The following is a 21995-nucleotide window of genomic DNA, read 5'->3' on the forward strand; positions in this document are numbered from 1 at the left end:
GAGGGTGAACCCGTGGGTTGCTGGTGGCCGTGAGCACAGGCCACGGAGATGCCTACCTTCCCCCTGGCTCATCAAGACGCAGCGGAGCCCCGACTGCCCGAACTCGGAAACTCCCGGTGAAACGCGGTGTCCACTCAGTGAGTGGCACTCCCCCTGATAGTGGCCGTAACCCGGGGTGCTGGCTTTCTGCGAGGGCCTGGGACTGCGCGGTGATCACCACACGGCTATGTGACCCACCCACTGCACAGGGGGACCTGATGGCGGAGAACTGACACTATAACACGAGAGGCTCTGGAGTCTGATACTGCCAGGCAGTTTTTGGGACTTATTGCAGACTCACACCCTTATATATTGGATGCAGTGCTGTATATTGGGGCTACTGGCACATGACAGCGCCTGACAGCTGCAAACTCCTGGACGCGGGGATATTAAAACCAACAGCTGGTGACGGTCGGGGGTACCTCTGCTCTCCTCCCACCCCGACGCTTCTGAAAAGCCTCGGTGACGGCTGCACCAACCGGGACAGCAGAAACGTGTCCTGTTACCTGCTGGTGAGTTGTTTGGCGGAACTGGGGCTCTTAGTACCCTGAACATAGTGCCCTGTTACAGATTGGGGCTACCAACCAGAGGGGAGAGACTCATTCTAGTTTGAGTACTACTGGCCCCATTGTTCTCTACCCCTTTACCTTGATAGTGACTTGTGGCTACCATTAGTCACACACTTTGGAAAGGACTGTGACTGACATCCCAGAAAAACTTTTTGGGGCTGTTGGAGAAGCACTCCCTAAATATTTGATCACTGGGCCGGATGTATATGAATCTATACTTGTGATGTTTGTTACTCTCACACGTTGTGCATATTTTCCAAGTGTATGTGGAACCCCAAAAAATTTGGTATAGGATACAATAACTAGCCTTATCCACTTGATGAAGAATAGAGGTTAAACTGATTTGACTGTCTTTTATTCATATTATAGAACAAGGGCGCCCCCTGATATGCCTTTTTCAGGTTGCACAACAAATTATACCTACAGTATAGGGCACTCCTCTAGACATTGTCAGAAAGATGGACACATATGTGGTTATAGATACTACTGACTTTGCTAACCAGCTCGCCATAGAGCTTTCACATATTCTATTACCTCACATTGACAGTAAAATTAACCAAATAATGCTTCTCCTTGATAGGGTACAGGCTCCCTTAGCTGACCACTTACTTTGTTCAGAGACAGATATTTCGGTACAGAGTATTTGTCTCAGAGATTAATGATACACCTGTAACTCGATCTTGTTTAAATGCACCTACTTTGCCCCAGAATGTCTCTGAGATTGATGACTTTGTTGATCCTGAGTTGACACTTACTCCCTTTGCATACACCAAGGTTGGGTTAAATTCTGTTGTCTCCCCGGTACTAGACAACAGGGCACTCCCTCCACCTCCAGAAGAGGACATGTGTTACAATTTGCAAATGACCACATTGATATCACCTTTACATTCATAATCCCAAAAGTTAATGCTTGGCTTTTTTCCACCTGCCAGCCCAAATGTTACTAAAATATCCACATTACTTCTTTGCCAATCACTTTTACTAATGTATGGTATATCCCCCCCTACAGAGTCTGTTATGTCAATGTTGCGAGGCCTCATAGGTTCAGTGACATAAATATTATGCTTTGAATACGTATACTTGTAATTCCGGTTTTGACCACTATCAGTCATTGACAATGCTTTCTCAGGTATTTAATTGAATCTATATCTTATAATTCTCAGTATGGTCTTGTGATGCTACTTAATATTTTTACAATTTCTTCTACACGATGGCTTACCTGGTTAAGACCACAGGTGATTGTTGTTATATATGCATGTCAGTGATTGTTCATGTTTACTCATTATGGACGTTCATCGCTGAAGCATCCACCCGCCTTTAGACTCTACGGACTAACTGCTGATATGCTGTGAGGCCCATAATTTAGGACTCTCATTTCGCTTTGATTCTTTTCTATAAGAATATTCAATTTCTCCCCCCCGCCCCCCTATACACACACACACACCTACTAATTCTATGCACCTCGTGCTCGTATGGCCCTTTCAACCCCACCTTATATAACACCCTTTAGTTCTGGATATTTCACTAAAATAAAGGTAGAATTCAACATGAGTCGTTGAAAACACGGCTCCTGTTCTTTAAACAAGTTTGGGAAATTTAAAAAATATGATGTAGAAGCTAAGCATCATCTCACCCCCATATGTTGAAACATTGTATCTTTTATTTGTTTCTGTTACTTTAACTCACTTGCAAGGTATCAATCCACTTTTATTGAAAGTCATGCAATAATTGTGACTCATTATATTTCGGATACTGCGATTGTACTGTTTCATCTATTATACCTGTTTATACCTTCACTATGTATACATGTGAACTTTACTGAAATTTATGACGTGTTCTGATGCTAAAGCTTCAATAAAAATGTTATATATAAAAAAAGGGGGGTTTTGGGGCTTTTTACATTGAAATCAATGTAAAATCTGGTCTCAGGGACCATTTTACATTGATTCCAATGTAAAAATTGGGTCGATCGCATCGCATGCAATTTGGTTGGCATGCGATGCGATCAACGCAAATTTTCCGACCCGATCAATACAATCAAAATCGCGGGCGCCGTGCTAGGAAACAAGTACCCAAATTTGTTCTCCAAAATGGCAAAACCTTGTTCAGTGCAGGTGGGGAAAATGTAATACGTACAGAAAGAGTGTGACTTGTTATATTGTTTCTGTGCAGGGTAAATACTGGCTGCTTTATTTTTACATTGCAAGTTATATTTTAGTTTGAACACACCCCACAGAAATGGAACTCTCTGCATGTGTTACATCTGCCCCACCTGCACTGCACATGTTTTTTTTTCCATTTTGAGAACAAATTTGCCCTGTGATCAGGCCTGAATTAGGCCCTAACTTCTTAACTTATTTGGCCAGTACACGTTATATGTTATTTGTGTTCAAAATAAGTTTTATTAATTTCCTAAATAATCTTGTGATAATTGCATTACCTTATGAAGTCATAATCCATGAGAGGAAGGGAAACTGTAAAATAATGTTGTTGTGAGTCACAAAATGTGTTATGACATATTAAACTGTGCACTCATTTTTACAAATGGTTTTCCTATCCAATTGAAGGTGAGAAAACTAGCTGCGGTGATTTCTATAAAAATAAAGTCTGGCCAGGTGGCTTGGATGCAAAAGTAGATTTAAAATATCAGCTGTTTTTGGGAGCCATAAACTCTGTGTCCAGCTCTGAATCAGACCCATTGAGTGCTGAATTGACTGTGCTTTTCTATAACTTACCTCTGCTTCCTGTGACTTACCTCTGCTTGCTTATAATCATGAGTTATCCTTCCTCATACCATGTTTACATCCTACCTAGTTTGTGCAACAAGCAGCAGCAGCTGCATTCCTGCGGGTGCTTAGCACTATAAAAACATACATGTTATGGTGTATGTAATATATGGGCTACATAGTCGGCGCTGCAACCACCGCTGCTGGCCATTTTTGAAGACTTCAAGCATGTAAGCATAAAAATGGGCCTGATTCAGACCAGCTCGCTAGGCTGCACATACTCTCTGCCTATTGAGCACGTAAACTATGCTCCACTGAACGCGTGCGCCCCTGCGCTACCATGCAAAGGGATGGGTATGCTTACACGTCCTCTTGCATGCGGCTGCATGGAGAAAAAAATCATTTGATGGTCGCTCACCATCGAATGATTTCTCTAGCCTTCGCTCTGGAAAGTCAGTCTATACTTACTTTTCAGATGCCCACTATGGGTCGAATTTGGGGCGGGCGTTGATGTCATGTGACATCAGCTGCCCGCCCTGAGGATGCATGGGACTGCCTGTGTTCGCAGGTGTCCACCCAGCGTTTCCATGGGCACATCCTCTGCGTCCGCCCCATGCCTATCCATCATGGTGCAAACGCTTTCTCTCCCAGGGATTGCACATTTGCATATTCGTGCAAACCCTGGCCACGGGGAACAGGGGAAAATTCGGTCCTGAGCAATCAGGTCTGAATCTCCCCCAATGTTAATTTGTGATGTTAGTTGATTTCTGTAAAAATAATGTATGTGTGACAGTGCCCCTGCAACGGTGTGGTGCAAGATGGCGTACCTGGACTCTGGACTTGCCGGTTTCGGATCTTCACGCCCTCTTCTTGGAAGCACCTGTGGCAGAGAATGGCACAACCCAAGGAGACCCACAAAAGACAACGCTAGTACGGGTAACAGCAACAAACATTTATTTAAAAAAACCCACCTGTACTAGAAACTGAGATGCATCTGTACACCTATGCAAACATCACTAAGAAAGAGGTGCGGCATGTAAACATTTACTTTAAAGGTGCATACACACTGTACAATTTTGTTGACCAATTTGGTTGAAAAACATTTCCATTGAACCCAGTGTCCTGGACAAAAGATGTTGACGAAAGATATTGACAACAGACGAAAGATCTAGCTACAGTTTATAGGCTCTTTTTGAAAGATATTCAAATTGAGCTGCATGCACAGTTGACGAACAATCTTGATAAACAACTGGCGGGTTTGCGCATCATCATTCGGCATTTGTTTGTTGTCAATATCTTTTGTCAACATCTTTCGTCCAGGACACTGGGTTCAATGGAAATGTCTTTCAACTAAATTGGTCAAAAAAATTGTACAGTGTGTATGCACCCTTAGGCTTTCAATTCTCAATGACCACCTCAGTGTGAATCAATGGTCAGGCTGCAGCGGTCATAACCAACTCTACCAAAAAAAACAATAAAAGAGACCAATTGCATATAAAATGACGTCATAATAATGACTACCAGAAAGACATTTAAAAGAGAATGATAATAAAGAGAATGACTTTAAAGAGAATAATATTAATAGAAATGTGGGTACTTGTTTCCTAGCACGGCGCCCATCGCATCGTATACCATAAGCCTTACAATGGTATGCGATGTGATACGACGCAATGGCACCCGATATTATACAATGCGATGGTATACGATTTTAAATTGTAGAAGCACCCTAATGGGTGCTTTCAATGTTAAATGGCCCCCCTATAAGATTATTAATTGTATAAGCACCGTAATGGGTGCTTACAATGTTAAAAGCACCCCCACGACACCCCCACTATCAACGCCAACCCGAAGCGTGGCAAGCACAGCGAGCCCGCGAGGGGCGGCGGTACGCATCCTCCAACCTTTTCATACCCCCACCATCCATGTTGGCGTGGAGTTGATTTTATATAGTGTTACAAACGCTGTGAGCCACTGAGCCCGAAGCGTGGCAAGCGCATGCGGAATACATGTAAAGTAATACACAACTCCTCGCTGCGCTCGCCACGCTTCGGGCTCGGTGGCTCACTGCGCTCGCCACATATATAAAATCAACGGTACTTATGTAATATCTGGGCTCCCATTTTTCTTATGAGACCGCGTCCCCTCGTGGGGCTCGCTGCGCTCACCACGCTTCGGGCACGGTGGCTCGCTGCGCTCGCCACACTATGTAAAATCAACTCCATGCGTAGTTGGATAGTAGGGGTCTGAAAAAATGGGGTGCATTTAACATGGGAGCCCAGATAATACATAAGTACCAAATAAACTCCACGCCGGCGTGGATTGTGGGAGTATGAAAAGGTTGGAGGACGCGCTTGCCACGCTTCGGGTTGGTGTTGATAGTGGGGGGTGGCGTGGGGGTGCATTTAACATTGTAAGCACCCATTAGGGTGCTTATACAATTAAAAATCGTGTAGGGGGACCATTTAACATTGAAAAACCCATTAGGGTGCTTATACAATTTTAAAATCGCATGCGGGCATATGGCATGCGATGCTATACAATGTATACGATGCCATACGACTGAATATCGTAGGGGCCGTGCTAGGAAACAAGTACTGAAATGTCATTATGTCACTTAAACACTTCACTGCACCTGTAATGCTCTAACGCAGAATGTCCACCGGGTGGCGCTACACACCCGATATATCATAAACTGTAGTCCCTGGTGCATACAACACAGTTCCTGAATTCGAATAAAGGTCCCACGGCGAACAAATCCTCACTAGTGGATTAGGGCCCTAAATTAGTGTGCACACTAACTCATATAGAATCACCACACGGCAAATGAAAAAAACGGTCCTCTGGGTAGAGGGACAAACAGGTTCCCATACCTTAGGGTAACCTCCTGTATTAAAGGCAAAATGCAGGTTTTGACAGTGAGAACGTCTCACCAGTCTCTCCTCTTTATTTGGGCCTAGCGATCCTCTCCTTAATTGAATAGCCCAAGTGTATGGATGCTTGGCTAACAGTCCCTGTTGCGTAGCGACGGTTGCCACTCGGCCCAGTCACTTTGGCGGCCTTGGTGCCTCTCCTCACGCTCGTCAGCTTGAATTCCACGAAGGGGGGGGGGCATCTGGGGGATTTGCAGCCACGAAATAGAGATGTTTCTAAACCCTGAACACCATTCAAATTTTACAACACGGAGGATTAAGGGGGGTATTCAATCTAAGCCATTATTTTCCACCGGAGGAAAGAGTGGCCACCACCTATTTAATGTTGTTGTTTCCAACAGCTTTGAAGGCAGATTCCGACAAAACGGATCTGACTAAGTCGTATGTGTCGGAAACGGCTGCGGATTGTCGAATTCACAGATGTTTTTCAACACTCAGGGGACGTTTTCGCTGACACGCCCACTTTCCGACACTCAAGAGCCGAGACATTGAATTCTGGCTGTCAGATTTCTGTCGAGCTGAGCGAAAACGGCTCGGGATTCTGACTGTCACACCGTTCCAACAGTAGGAATCCCATTGAATACCACCCCAATCTATTAAATTTTGTTTGTTCTTTTGTGTTTATTTCTCACAGCAGTTTGTCATCCACGTACAGTATTTATTTAAGTCCAAAATGACAAAAAACTCTTAAGAAACCATGAGTTTAGACACCACGACACACATCAGCGTCTCAATATCTCTTTTACATGTCAACAATATAGAGCACACACATACAAGCACTGTAAAGATAGGGTAAGTATGTAAAAAATAACTTTTATTATAATTCCTTTAAAAGGCTGCGAAATTTAGTTAAAAAACATATAACATACATGGGTGGGGTAACACACTTATTTTTAAAACCAAGGTGGCAGGCAGATGTGGCTGTAGGTTTATTTAATAAGACATGTAGAAACTGGCCAGTGTGTAGGTGCCCCAGTTCGGCAGTGGATCTGTGATCTCCGCCTGCAAGCCGAATTGCTGGGGTGCCAAGAGGAGCTCAGCTATCAAATATCTAGTAGCTCCACATGGGGTAGGACCTCAGTGTACCGTGACACAGTACAGAATCTCAAGTGCTGTATGTATGAAACAGACACATATATCAAACAGCTGAGTCACCAGGGTCTAATCATGGGGTGTCACCTCTGTCAGAATAGCAGAGAGACCTCGACCCCACGACCAATAGTGGTGTGGCCCGGTGCCCAACCAGCTGTTGATATAGATTCTGGGGTGAAGTGTGTCCCTGTCCGTGGACCGGGGAGAACACAATCACCACTGATGGCTCTCTGATGCGTCTGAATACAGAATCTCAGGTGCTACCAGGTGTATACACCTCAAAAGCTGGGGTGCCGGTGTCCAGTGATGGGGTGTCACCTCTGTCCCAATGGCAGAGAGACCTCGACCCCAAAACCTGGTGACACGGCAAGTAGATAAGCCAGCTGAGGGTAAGGATTCTGGGGTGGAGTGTGACCCTGTCCGTGGATCAGGAGAAACACAGCCACCACTGATAGTTATTCAGACGAAGAGTAACAGAGAACGTGGGATATCCCAGGGTAGGGTATATACACTGAGGTACAGGTATGTGTTGGAGCCCTTACAAGGGCTTCCAAGGTTACACACTGTAGTACATTAATCAAAATGCATAGGTAAAGAAAATAACAAACAGCGCCACTGCATGCGCACCGCTAGCCCGCACGCGCTTCGCAGTTAAGCTTCTTCACTATTATATACAGTCTTGTGCGTATGACCATAAACCTCCCTATTCAACTATTAGGAGAGCTCTGAGGAGACAGCCGGGAAGTAACGGAGCAGCAATGACAGGCTCCACAAACACATAAAGTGGCCTGGTGTGAGGAGAGGAGTGTGTCTTAGCCATGCTAACAGTCAAGTACCTGAGCCTCTTCAGACCTGGCTCCGGTGGCTTCCCCGCTCTCATTGGCTGGTCTTCCCCAGGAAAGTGAGTGGTAGAGTCCCTGTACGCAACTTTTTCCAGCTCCTGAACGGCCAAGGTATGCTAATGGCAGGCGGTACAAGCCAGGAAAGGCAGCCTCAGTGGTGTGGGCGTTCCATCTGGAGGTGCTGCTGAGGCGGACCAGGGCAGTGGACACTCGTTGCCCATGGGGTTATACAGATGGGGCCGGTTTTATCTTTGCTGGCGAACCACCAGCAGCATGCTGCTGGCGATCCGCCAGCAACACAGCGCTTCATCTGACTGAGACGCGCGTGCGTCCCCCACGCACGCGCGTCTCAGTATTGGGGCAGCGAGGCGGACGTAATACTGTCCGCCTCCCGCTCGAGGGGGCTGGGGGGGACCCGAGGGCACTGCGGGGGGGTGCGGTCGCCTGGTGTGGGCACCGGGCGACCGAGGGCAGCACCGTCAGAAGGGGACGCGCGCGCACCTCGTGCGCGCGCGTCCCCTTCCGGCATACAGATGGTGGCGGGGCAGGGGATGGCGACGTCATCACCTGCAAAGATGAATCCCGCTACATCTGTATTATAAGCTTGTCGCAGGTGCACAGTGTGCCAGCACTCCCAGTTTCCACACTTCCAGGTAGCTCTGGGCACGCTGCATTTCCCGGACAGAGACCCTGAACCCTGCGACACCGTGGTGGTATGGCGCTCCGCCACCATATTTCTTAAAAAGTACGCCATACCACCAGTTCCCACTTACTTTTAGCACTGCCTGTTAACCAAGTACTTCTTGGTTCCAACCCTGCCCTCTACCCTGGTTGGATTCCATGTTCAGTGGACCCGGATATGATTCAGTGACCCTTTTACACTGAACCACGGTTGACTCAGCAATAACCCATGTTATTTCAGCAGTGTAAAAGGTGTATTAGTGTCAGGAGATTAGGAATTGAAAAATGTCAATAACCTACCATTCAGCTGAAAAAATAGGATACTTCCTACCCAAGTTCACTAGCTAAGGCTCTTCAACAATTTAATTCCAGGCCTAGAACAAAGAAAATTTGCAGATCAAGGTTCCTGCAAACGACAGTTGATCCCAATAGTACCTCCCTTGCATTTTAAATTATAGGCTCTTTTAAAATAAAACATGTGAATGGTGCAGAATGAATAGCATTTGAGCTGTCACTTTCTTGTAAGCCTGAAAAATAACAGAAAAAAACAACATAATAATCAAATCCAAAATATTTAAAGAAAGAATAATTGATTATAATCTAAACTTTGAAAATGTGATGGTTCCATCCCATTTAGTATTTAATAAATATAGCCTGACCCAAATAATAAAATGTATTGCCGGAGCTGCTGACACCTGTCTGTATTAGATTAAGCTCCTTGGCTGATACTCTGTGTGCACAATCATGCGCAACACTACAGAGCAGATCTTGGCGCAAATGTGCGAATAATAATAATCTTGGCAGAGCAGTGTCCAAATAAGCATCAAAACTGGCAGCGTAATTATAAATAAAGAGCGATCATCTGTGTAATATACATAAACTTATAAAGAATTACAACGAGCTGCTCAATTTTTAAGATGAAAGTAAGCATAAATAAGGTCATACGCTTCATACCCAGTAAAATAAAATAAAAATGTCTGTGGGGGGAAGGGGGGGGGGGCATCTGGGGGATTTGCAGCCATGAAATAGAGATGTTTCTAAACCCTGAACACCATTCAAATTTTACAACACGGATGTCACGGCTAAAGGGCTGGATGGAGTCGTGTGGTGCACAGAAGCCGGAGACGGACCAGGAGGAGTAGGATTGAAACGTGCAGGTTTAATAACAGAATTCATAAATGATAAACTTCACTCAAATACTTCTTTAAATGACAGTTGGGATAAATTAAATAGAGTCCAGCACAATATTAATAACGAGCAGGTAAATCTGGAAACGTGTACTTGATGAGCCAGAGTACATAGAGGAAGATCCGGAAAGAGGTTGATTTGATGACAGAAGAAATGGATCCGGATGACTGAAAGATGATGGAATGAATGAGTTGTATGAAGGAGGGCAGCGGAATGCTGTGCAGGGTAATTCTGGGACACAAGCAGGAACAAGCACTAGGTAGGACTTGCAGCATTGGTGTCAGGAGAAAACTTCCTTGTAGCAAGATGCAGGGAGCAAGGCACCAGAGTCAGGAGAGAAAGAGCCAGGATCCGGGAATCAGCTAGGAGTTGTGAATGACTCCAAAGACTCATTGCACTGACACTGAACAGCCTAGGCAGATCCCTTATATCCCCAGGGGACGGCTGTCATTGGCTGTCAGCGCAGGATGAGGAGGGAACCTCCACTCTGGGCCAATCTGTCTCCTGCCCTCAACCAAGATGGCGACGCCGGCCTCCCAGCACCACTATCTGCAAAGACACCGCTACCTGACGCTCCCCTGCTGCCATCCCTACCCAGAGCTGCCGCTACCCGCACACCGCAGACCGGAGCCTGCACACGCTAGCCGGCGGCGGGCGCGGACGGGTGATTACTGTACCCGCCGCGCTCCGTCACGGCTACGTGTGACAGTACCCCCCCTTTTCAGGGTGACCCCAGGGCGCCTATGGGCCTTGTGAGGATTTCTCTGGAGAAATTGCTTTATCAGTTTCGGAGCGTGCAAATCAATGGAATCCACCCAAGAGTTCTCTTCGGGACCAAACCCAACCCATTCCACCAGATACTGGGTACGAGAATTGCGGCAACGAGAGTCTATAATGCGTCTTACCTCGAATTCAGCCCCACTTTCAGAGTTAATCTTGGGCGGTTTGGGAATCTTCTTTTGATAAGAGTTCAACCTTAAAGGCTTGAGGAGGGACACATGGAAGGAATTGGAAATCCTTAGGGAAAGAGGATTGGTGCTGTCATGAATGCTCTCTTTAACTGCTGGAAGGCAGAGGATGCTTCTGGCCACCATCGGCTTGGATCAGCTCCCTTGCAAGTGAGAGCAGTGAGGGGAGCAGCGATAGTAGAGAAGTTCCGGATAAATCGCCGGTAATAGTTTGAGAACCCTAGGAATCTCTGAATTCCTTTGAGTGTTGTGGGGGCTGCCCAGTCTTGGATGGCTCTCACCTTCTCTGGGTCCATCTCTATCCCAGTGGCGGAGAGAATGTGACCCAAGAATGGAATGGACGTGACCTCAAAAACGCACTTCTCCAACTTGCAGAACAGTTGATTTTGGCGAAGACGTCGTAGGACTTCGGACACTGTCTGTCTGTGAAGTTGAAGATTTGGAGAGAAGATGAGTATATCGTCTAGATAGACTACGATGGAGTGGTACAGCAAGTCCCGAAAGATATCATTTACAAACTGTTGGAAGACGGCGGGGGCGTTACAAAGGCCGAAGGGCATCACCAGGTATTCATAGTGACCGTCGCGCGTATTAAAAGCCGTCTTCCACTCGTCACCTGGACAGATCCGGATCAAATTGTAGGCCCCTCGCAGGTCCAATTTAGTAAAGATTACTGCCCCTCTGATCTTGTCGAATAGTTCTGCGATAAGGGGTAAGGGATAGCGGTTTTTAATGGTGATGTCGTTCAGGCCCCTATAGTCGATACATGGCCGAAGACCGCCATCCCTCTTTTTCACAAAGAAAAACCCGGCCCCGGCCGGAGAAGTAGATGGTCGAATGAAACCTTTGTTTAAGTTCTCTTGAATGTACGAGGACATGGCCTCAGTCTCGGGTAGCGACAGGGGATAGATGCGGCCACGAGGAGGGAATTTCCCGGCCACCAGCTCTATCGGGCAGTCCCAAGGACAGTGAGGAGGCAGGGTGTCGGCACCACCTTTACTGAAGACATCTGTAAATGAACGATATGGTGCGGGTATCGACAAGGGTGGAACTGAAGAGGATGAAGGACAGTTACCATCACTTTGTGGATGGGTCTGGTAGACCGGAAGGATCTGAGGAATGCAAGTAGATTGGCAATCTGTTCCCCAGGCCTTGACCTCCATATTGGTCCAATCGATGTGTGGGTTATGTTTGGAGAGCCAGGGAAGGCCCAGGACCATTTGGTGTGAGGACTGTGGAAGAATGAAGAATTCGAGGGTCTCTTGATGTAGAGCTCCTATGAGCAGTGTCACCGGGGTGGTCTGATGGGTGATTTGTCCACTACGAATTCGACTCCCATCCACTGCAGTGAGGACCAGCGAGTGATCCAGGGGTTGTACAGGCAGGGCATGTTGGGTGACAAATGAGGAAGAAAGGAAGTTTCCCGCTGCTCCAGAGTCCAATAGGGCCTGAACTCTTTTTCTCCCTTGGGGACACACAAGGGTAACCGGAATGGTGGAAGAAGAGGGAGATGGAAGCAAGACTCCTAATTGGACCTCCCTCGGGGAGATTAGGAGCGGTCGTTTCCCGGCCGCAGCGGGCAGGAAGCCAATAAGTGAGCTGAGGAACCACAGTACATGCACAGATTCTCTCGCCGTCTTCGGGACTTCTCTTCGAGAGAAAGACGGGAGCGGTTGATTTGCATGGGCTCATCTGTTGACACCGCAGGAGGCGGGGTTGGTTTGGAAGCTGGTGCGACATTGGAAGGGAATCGAGGGCGAAGGCGATCAGAGCGATTCCTCTCAAGTTGGCGTTCTTGGAGTCGCAGATCGACCTTGTTACATAATGAAATGAGTTCAGCCAGGGTGGAAGGAGAATCGCGAGTTGCTAACTCGTCCTTGATGCGCCCGGCTAGGCCGTTCCAGAAGGCAGAAACGAGAGCCTCTTCGTTCCATCTGAGTTCGGAAGCCAGGGTTTGAAATTGTACGACATATTGTCCAACTGGGCGACTGCCCTGACGAATCCTTAGGATCTCCGTGGCTGCGGAGGACACTCTGCCAGGCTCGTCGAAGATGCGACGGAAGGAGGCCACAAATTCTTCATAGTTGTTGAGGATGGGATCCGCACGCTCCCAAAGGGGGGACACCCACTCCAGGGCTGGACCCGCCAGTAGGGACACGATGTAAGCCACCCGAGTCTTGGGAGAGGGGAAATTGGAAGGCTGGAGGGTAAAATGGACGTCACATTGATTCAGGAATCCTCGACACCCCCTCGGGGACCCGTCATATTTACTGGGGGTTGATAGCTGTAGATGGTGAGGAGCAGCTGGCCCAGGAGGAGCAGCAGAGGTCGAAGCTCCGGAGGTTGGTGCTGCCGAAACTGGGGGAGCCGCCTGAGGTGGTGACAAGGTCTGGAGAAATTGAGTCACTTGACGCTGGGTAGCCTCTACCTGTTCCAAGCGAGCCATGATGCCTTGAAGAACATCCGTCATGGAGGCCTGTGCTTCACCCGATTCCATCGGGTCAGTGCAAACTGTCACGGCTAAAGGGCTGGATGGAGTCGTGTGGTGCACAGAAGCCGGAGACGGACCAGGAGGAGTAGGATTGAAACGTGCAGGTTTAATAACAGAATTCATAAATGATAAACTTCACTCAAATACTTCTTTAAGTGACAGTTGGGATAAATTAAATAGAGTCCAGCACAATATTAATAACGAGCAGGTAAATCTGGAAACGTGTACTTGATGAGCCAGAGTACATAGAGGAAGATCCGGAAAGAGGTTGATTTGATGACAGAAGAAATGGATCCGGATGACTGAAAGATGATGGAATGAATGAGTTGTATGAAGGAGGGCAGCGGAATGCTGTGCAGGGTAATTCTGGGACACAAGCAGGAACAAGCACTAGGTAGGACTTGCAGCATTGGTGTCAGGAGAAAACTTCCTTGTAGCAAGATGCAGGGAGCAAGGCACCAGAGTCAGGAGAGAAAGAGCCAGGATCCGGGAATCAGCTAGGAGTTGTGAATGACTCCAAAGACTCATTGCACTGACACTGAACAGCCTAGGCAGATCCCTTATATCCCCAGGGGACGGCTGCCATTGGCTGTCAGCGCAGGATGAGGAGGGAACCTCCACTCTGGGCCAATCTGTCTCCTGCCCTCAACCAAGATGGCGACGCCGGCCTCCCAGCACCAATATCTGCAAAGACACCGCTACCCGACGCTCCCCTGCTGCCATCCCTACCCAGAGCTGCCGCTACCCGCACACCGCAGACCGGAGCCTGCACACGCTAGCCGGCGGCGGGCGCGGACGGGTGAGTACTGTACCCGCCGCGCTCCGTCGCGGCTACGTGTGACAACGGAGGATTAAGGGGGGTATTCAATCTAAGCCATTATTTTCCACCGGAGGAAATAGTGGCCACCACCTATTTAATGTTGTTGTTTCCAACAGCTTTGAAGGCAGATTCTGACAAAACGGATCTGACTAAGTCGTATGTGTCGGAAACGGCTGCGGATTGTCGAATTCACAGATGTTTTTCAACACTCAGGGGATGTTTTCGCTGACACGCCCACTTTCCGACACTCAAGAGCCGAGACATTGAATTCTGGCTGTCGGGTTTCTGTCGAGCTGAGCGAAAACGGCTCGGGATTCCGACTGTCACACCGTCCCAACAGTAGGAATCCCATTGAATACCACCCCAATCTATTAAATTTTGTTTGTTCTTTTGTGTTTATTTCTCGCAGCAGTTTGTCATCCACGTACAGTATTTATTTAAGTCCGAAATGACAAAAAACTCTTAAGAAACCATGAGTTTAGACACCACGACACATATCAGCGTCTCAATATCTCTTTTACATGTCAACAATATAGAGCACACACATACAAGCACTCACAGGAAAACAAGAGTTCTGATGGGAATAGGGTCCATTATGATTCTTGTAAAGAGAGACTGCAATATTTGTTGTACTGTGGCAGCTGGAAAATATCTGTTTATAAGTAACTATAGTATTTTATGCACACCACATACTGTATCTATGCTGCATTTCAAATCCAGGTTGTCATATGGAACTCTAGATTCTATGGATTCTATTCAAACCCACATTTCATACGGCAAATGATTGTGAATTCCTTATCCAATGCTGGTTTACAGTAAAACAAATTTTCTACCTTAACCATAACAATGATTTGATGCAACTATATAACCAGATTAACCCTTTGAGTACCAAGTGAATTGGTCAAAATAGGTGTGAAAATTGCCAAGAAAACATTTCTGTAATGTCTACCTTTTATAGGAAATATTATGTATTTTTACGGCAAATTGCACCCTATTATATGTGAGATTTTCGTAAAACGTTAAAAATCGCAGCCTACTGTATTACATATCACCCATTTAATACTCTGCCATAGAAGAATGTGATGATATGTTTAAGAAAGGGTTAGATAAAAATGTTTAAAGAAAAAAACTATCCAGGGTAACCATTAATTACATTGTATAGTAGAGGACCCAGAAAGACACAGAACAACCATTGTGGGTCATCTGGATTCTGGTTTAAAATAGATGGTAGTAACTTCAACTGGGTCTTACATTTACATAGATAATCTGTGCACTGCAGGAGACCAAATATAGGTTGAATTTGATGGACAAATACATTTTTTCAACCTCAGCACCTATGTCACTATGGGGGTTATTTTGGTTCACTCTTTCTGACAAAATCCTTCTTAAATGGACAAAACCATGTGCACTGCAGGTGGGGCAGATGTTACTTATGCAGTGAGTATTAGATTTGGGTGTGGTTTTACTTCAAAGTGAGATCTATATTGCAGTGTAAAAATAAAGCAGTCAGTATTTTCCCTGCACAGAAACAAAAATAACTCACCCAAATCTAATTCTCTCTGCACATTTTACATCTGCCCCACCTGCAGTGCACATGGTTTTGTCCATCTAAGAAGGATTTTGTCAGAAAGAGTGAACCAAATTAACCCCCTATGTCACAATACCGCTGTTAACATGTTACCTGCTGTTATCAATAAACCTGCATCCTAGTTACGGACTCTCAGTATGGCCTAACAGTTACTTTCATATCTACTTTCACCATATTGGAATTACTTCAAGATTACTTAAAAATTCCACTCATAGGCTATAACACTAATGTTTTTATTTTGCTACACTTCACTCATGCAGCCATCCCTCTCTGTCTAAAACCTTGCTGTCTGAGACAGCTAACATACATGGAAGAGCAGCGCTAAAATGTTGACACTCTAAAAAGATTGGATTGAAGTACATTTATTCATAATATAAAATATAGCATTGATTAAAACAATACATGCACACAGTCTAGTATATCTAGACAGATAGGAGGCTGTCTGTTCCTATATTGCCTCGTAAGACCTCAAACTTAAGGGGCATACACACGTAGAGATCTGTGCTAAGCAATTTTGCTAAGCAATTTTCCTGGTGTCAAGATCTCCCATGGAGAGCACATACACACACACAGAGATTTGTGCTAAGCAAATTTGCTAAGCTATTTTGCTTAAGCAAAAAAAGGCTGGGTAGTGGTTCAGAATGAGAGATTGCGATCAGTATCTCTCATTCTGTACACACAGACAGATTTGCAGTGATTTGCTAAGCAATTTGATTAGATTGTGACTGCATGCACTGACTTAGTTAGCAAGAGATATTTAATCTCTCGGAGCATATACACAGAGAGATCTCTGCTTACTTTCTAAGCAATCTAGTCAGATTGCTTAGAAAATAGCACAAATTTGCTCCGTGTGTACACCCCTTTAGCTTATTTCAATGCCGTATGGGGCAATGGAAGGGTATATTAGCGGATCTTTGTGGAATTTACCTGTTCACTACGATCTCCAAGTGTGTAGGGTGGTTGATGCTCTTATGCAAGAGCTGACTGTATTCCACTTTTGGAGAGTGCTGGTACCCACTGTGTCTAGTGCTTTATGCTGAGCAATGCAAATCAATTCACTACAATCTCCAGATGTATTGAGTGGCTGAGCTCTTGTGCAAATAGAGCTAGCTGTAGGCCACTTGGGAGAGAGACTTGGTATCCAACAGTGTCCTGATGGTGGCAAATGGGTCTAATGTTGGATGAAAACAGCAAAGGAAAGGGTCCAAGGCTGGTTTAGACTACAATTCTCCAATATTTGGTGTGCAATGATGGGGTTCTAACGTGTTTCACTGCTAACTCCTGGCAGCTTTTTCAAATATATATTGCAGTAGCCCAGATCTGGGTTTTTATACCTCCAATCTGTCTTCACAGCTCCCTCTCTCCATAGTCAGCAAGTTTTTTAAAAGGAAGCCGCCAATAAGCTAGGTGGAGAAATGCGTAAAAGGACTGTTTACGCATTTCGGTGACATTGCCGCACGCTTGTACTCCCATGGAGGAACCCAGAAGGGCTGCACACTTTGGCTGGGAACCAGCAGCCGGGACACCACAGTTTGGACGTGATCAAGCACTGCAGCTAAAAGTAAGGTTAGCAAGTGAGAGCTCACAAGAGCTCATTAACCAATTCCATACCATACACCCAATGACTATTCATAAATTACTAACCATGCATAGGCATGCACACATTGAGTTTTAAGGGTGCACAGGCACCCCCTAATGCTGTGCTCCCACCCTCACACATTGCTGCTAGTAATACCAGCAATACCTTTTACCAAAGGCTTTTGCTTTTTAGACCTGTATGCCATTAAAATAAGCGCCCATCAATTATGTGTGTTTTGCATTATTAATTGTATTACACATTTGTCATATCACTACATACCTGCGTCATCCAGATATGATTTTGACTAAGATTAAAACTGAAATAAGCAGGATATAATGGTGTGGCTGAGAGACATTTTATATTGTAGTGAGTGCACGCCTGATTGGTGGTGTTAGACAGAGCCAATGGCGGTGTTAGACATGCCCAAAAGGTGGTGCTAGGCACACCACTTTGACAGTGCACCCCCTAATAAAATGTGCTGCACACGCCTATGTAACCATGCATTTCATTGATGTCTAGGTTATCCATAATCAAATAACAACTAAGCTGTGAGAGAGCTAATGGACTGGCTATTTATTCATTTATAACCACTTTCTATATTTCAAATGGCGCTACAGAGTTAAAAATTGGATACACTAACAAATTCAATTAAGGAGCACTAACAACAGCTGTATCTCTTGCTATACTAACAAAAGCTTTAGCACTACCTCTTAAAGTTACTGTAAAGTAATTATGTGGAATTTTATTTTAATTTATTATGTTTTTTACTTACCGGCTGGTAATTTGTGTAAATTATTGTGTTTTTAATCAGTGAATTATTTTAATATACATCTCTGGACTGGTGCTGTTTCTTTTTTCTGGTTTTGAATTCAAGGGGGGGAGTACTTTTTGCATGTATTGTTTTAATTAGTGCTATATTTTATATTATTAATAAATGTAATTGTGAAAATAATCCAATCTGTTTAGAGTGTCAACATTTTGGCACTGCTCTTCCATGTATGTTTTTGTTTTCCTTACTATACAGGAGTACCAACCATGTTTTGAACAGCAGCTTGGTCTAACAGCCTGTCAAGTGCCACCATCTTCGGCCTCTGTTGGGGTCTTTTTTGTTTGTCTGAGATGGCTGTCTCACTGAAATACACGCAGCATCCCAGCACTCAAAAGACCGTTGCCGAGGTACCGATCTTGTAAATCCTGACAGGGTGTCCAATGGCACCCTAAACCACTACCCCTTCCCTCCTAACACTAACCCTTCCATGTAGCAGCCTAACCCTAACCCCTCCCCACCCACAGCCTGACCCTAACCCTCCCCACTAGTGCCTACTCCTAACAGCTGCACCTTGCGGCCTAAACCTAAACTCCTGCCCCAGAGCCTAACCATCCCTTCTTGGTGCCTAACCCTAACTCTTGCTCCCCGCAGTCTAACCTTAACCTTCAGCTCCCCACACAGCATAACCCTAAGTTCCCCCACTAGTGTCTAAACCTAACCCTCCTTCCCCAGACGCAAGCTAGAGTTCACCGCATACTTAACAATAAGGATGCTCACTGTCAGGATCCTGGTCTATTTGAGGTTCTGGTGCCATCATCTATATGGGATGCTGCATACGGAATGCCAGCATCCTAACTGCCACGATGCTGAATGCATCCCGATTCATTGACAGATGTCTTATAATAGGGGGCCACTGGTTGCCAACCTTAATCGGGTGGTGAGCTACAAAAATACTACTAAAATAAAAAAGAATAAAAACATCTGGTAGTTTCTCAATTGGATTGCATACCTATCTGGCTGACTTCCAGCCATTGGCCCACCACTACTGCCTACAGCAAGGAGGCTCTTCTGTGGATCCCTTCTCCATCCCACAGTGACTCCCATTTACCTTCCTGCTTACTTCCACTGTGGGAGTGTCAGCTGTGCTGCTGTATCCCACCAGTGGTGTGGATACATCACAGCCTCCTGTCTTCTTAGGGACACCGACTCCCCCTGCAGCTGCCAGCTTCTTCCCGGTTCTAGCTTCCCACTTTTCAGAAGCTCCCGGAATCAGGTCCTGATTAGAGGCACTTTGTCAGAGGTCATTTCCTCCTAGTTGACTCTGCAGCTAGGTGAGCTACCCAAATTATGACTGCGAGCTACAGGTTGGAGACCACTGGTCTAAACCAATCTCTTTGACTGTTCTTATATTAATAGAAGAAGCCAGGCCAGTGCACCTTGAGTATGAGTAGGCCTGGAGGTGCCTTGCCCAGTGTCGGACTGGGGTATAAAGGGCCCTCCCGGGGAGGGGGGTGCAGTGGTAGGGACCCATGTATAGGGGTGTGGGCAGTCTCTAGAGGAGGTGTGGCAGCCTCCATAGTGGTTTAAATACCCAGTAGAGAGTGCATATGCTGGGCCCCTTGATAAATATACGGTGTATACTGTATATCTAATATTGCCAGTATAGTGAGGGGCAAAGAAGTGAGTTAGTGTACTGAATGGGGGCTAGGTTGGTTGTTGTTTTTGTTTAATTAAAGTATTACTTTCATTTATTTACTGGAAATCTGTGTATAGGCCTCAAATAAAGCACTTAGACACAAATGGGTAAATTTGTTAAGATGGGTGTTCAATTGAAGATGGGATTTTGCCCATAGCAACCAATCACAATCTATCTGCAATATAATTCCCATCTTAGTAAATTTACCCCGAAGCACTGGACCCCACTACCAAATTAATTTGCCAAGATTATCACTACTATTATTATTATTTTATTATTATTATTATTACAGTATTATGTTGTTGTTTATAAAATGTTTCAGTTAATAGTTCAAACCATATAAAGAGGATTGCATTAATTTGGTTAATACACAGTGGTCCAACACATACAGGTGTTTTAACCCAATAATCCTTTTTATTTTATTGTTTTTACCAATAACCTATTCTATTTTTAACTAACCTTTTTAGTATAAAAACATAAAATATTTTCTTGATAGTTTCATGGCTCCCTATTATAATCAGTAATATCAATTTACAGCTAGCAGAAAAGGGGAATGAAATCAAACAATCTCATATTTAAGCAATAGTGTTTAAATAACTGAAATGGTTACCTGTCAACATGTGTGAACTAAAAAAGGGGCCAGTACAATGTATCACCACTCCAAAAACTCAACTTAAGCCAACTTAGAAATTAATCACGTTAAAACTTCACTCCATGATTTATCTCTCTGGACAAAAGAATGTTTTCAATCTGATAATATGGTTAAAATACCTCTCCAAGTATCTTGGATAGACACCATTTATGAAGTAGGATAAGTTCTTCCATCTTATTGTCTGGCATGATACCTAGTCCATATATCACGGGAGACAAGTAAACATTGCATTTTTATCATTCTAGTGCACATATATTTGACTCATTCTAAAACATAAGTGGTGAATTTAAGCGCTTACATACTGTAAGTACATTTTGGCTATATACTGTAAGTACATACTGTAAGTTCATTTTGGCTATATATACTTCAGTAATATACACCTCCTCACAAAACTTCTTGTGCAACCACAAGTCCCAGCCTCAGCTGCTCATATTAAACAAAACCAACTTGTGGAATTCCATTGGTTTCCTTGCACTTAAATCATTTAGATTGAAGTCTCCTATCAATGATCCAGATGCACTAAGCTTCAAAAGCGATAAAATGGAGAGTGATAAACAGCCAGCCAATCAGCTCCTACCTGCCATGTCACATATTGTGTTTGAAATATGTCAGGCAGGAGCTAATTGGTTGGTTGTTTATCACTCTCCATTTTATCACTTTTGAAGATGGCCCTTAGGGGCAGATTTATTAAGCTTGGAGAAGAGATAAACTGGAGATAACATGGAGAAAAGGTAAAAGGAGATAAAGCACCAGCCAATCAACTCCCAACTGTCTTTTTCAAACACAGCTGATTGGCTGGTGCTTTATCTCCTTTTACCTTTTCTCCACGTTATCTCCAGTTTATCTCTTCTCCAAGCTTAATAAATCTGCCCCTTAATGAGATCTGGATCCACACACGGCAAAGAAATCTAAAAAACCATGAGGAAAAAGCAGAGTACTCCATAATGCGTGAATCCGTTGCAAACATCATTTCTTCCAGCAGATTTTTCACAGCACAGGTTAAAAACATATACCATAAAAGGCAGAATAAACCAGTGTCAGTACACATAGGAATTAGTACAACTTCACCACATGCCTGGAGTATATCTCCTTGCTCTAGGCCACATCCCTTATGTTAAGGGTTGCCGTCTTTTAATTGTGCCTCCCCAAGAGAAACCCAGAGACGAGATTTCTGCCCTCTTGTGAGGCCGCGCCCAGAGAAACATCCACATCACGCCTTCATTTTAGGGCTCGTTTGCAAGCGTATTTCTGTGCGCAAGGGTGCAAGAGCGCAGGGACTATGAAACCTGTACATGCGCAATGCGGCTGTTACGTATGCGTAATGAGCTATACTCCGCATTGCATGCGAATTCGCATGCAAGTGTA

The sequence above is a fragment of the Crinia signifera genome, chromosome 5, assembly GCF_055691185.1.
Source record: "Crinia signifera chromosome 5, ASM5569118v1, whole genome shotgun sequence".
In the NCBI taxonomy this organism is placed as follows: Eukaryota; Metazoa; Chordata; class Amphibia; order Anura; family Myobatrachidae; genus Crinia; species Crinia signifera.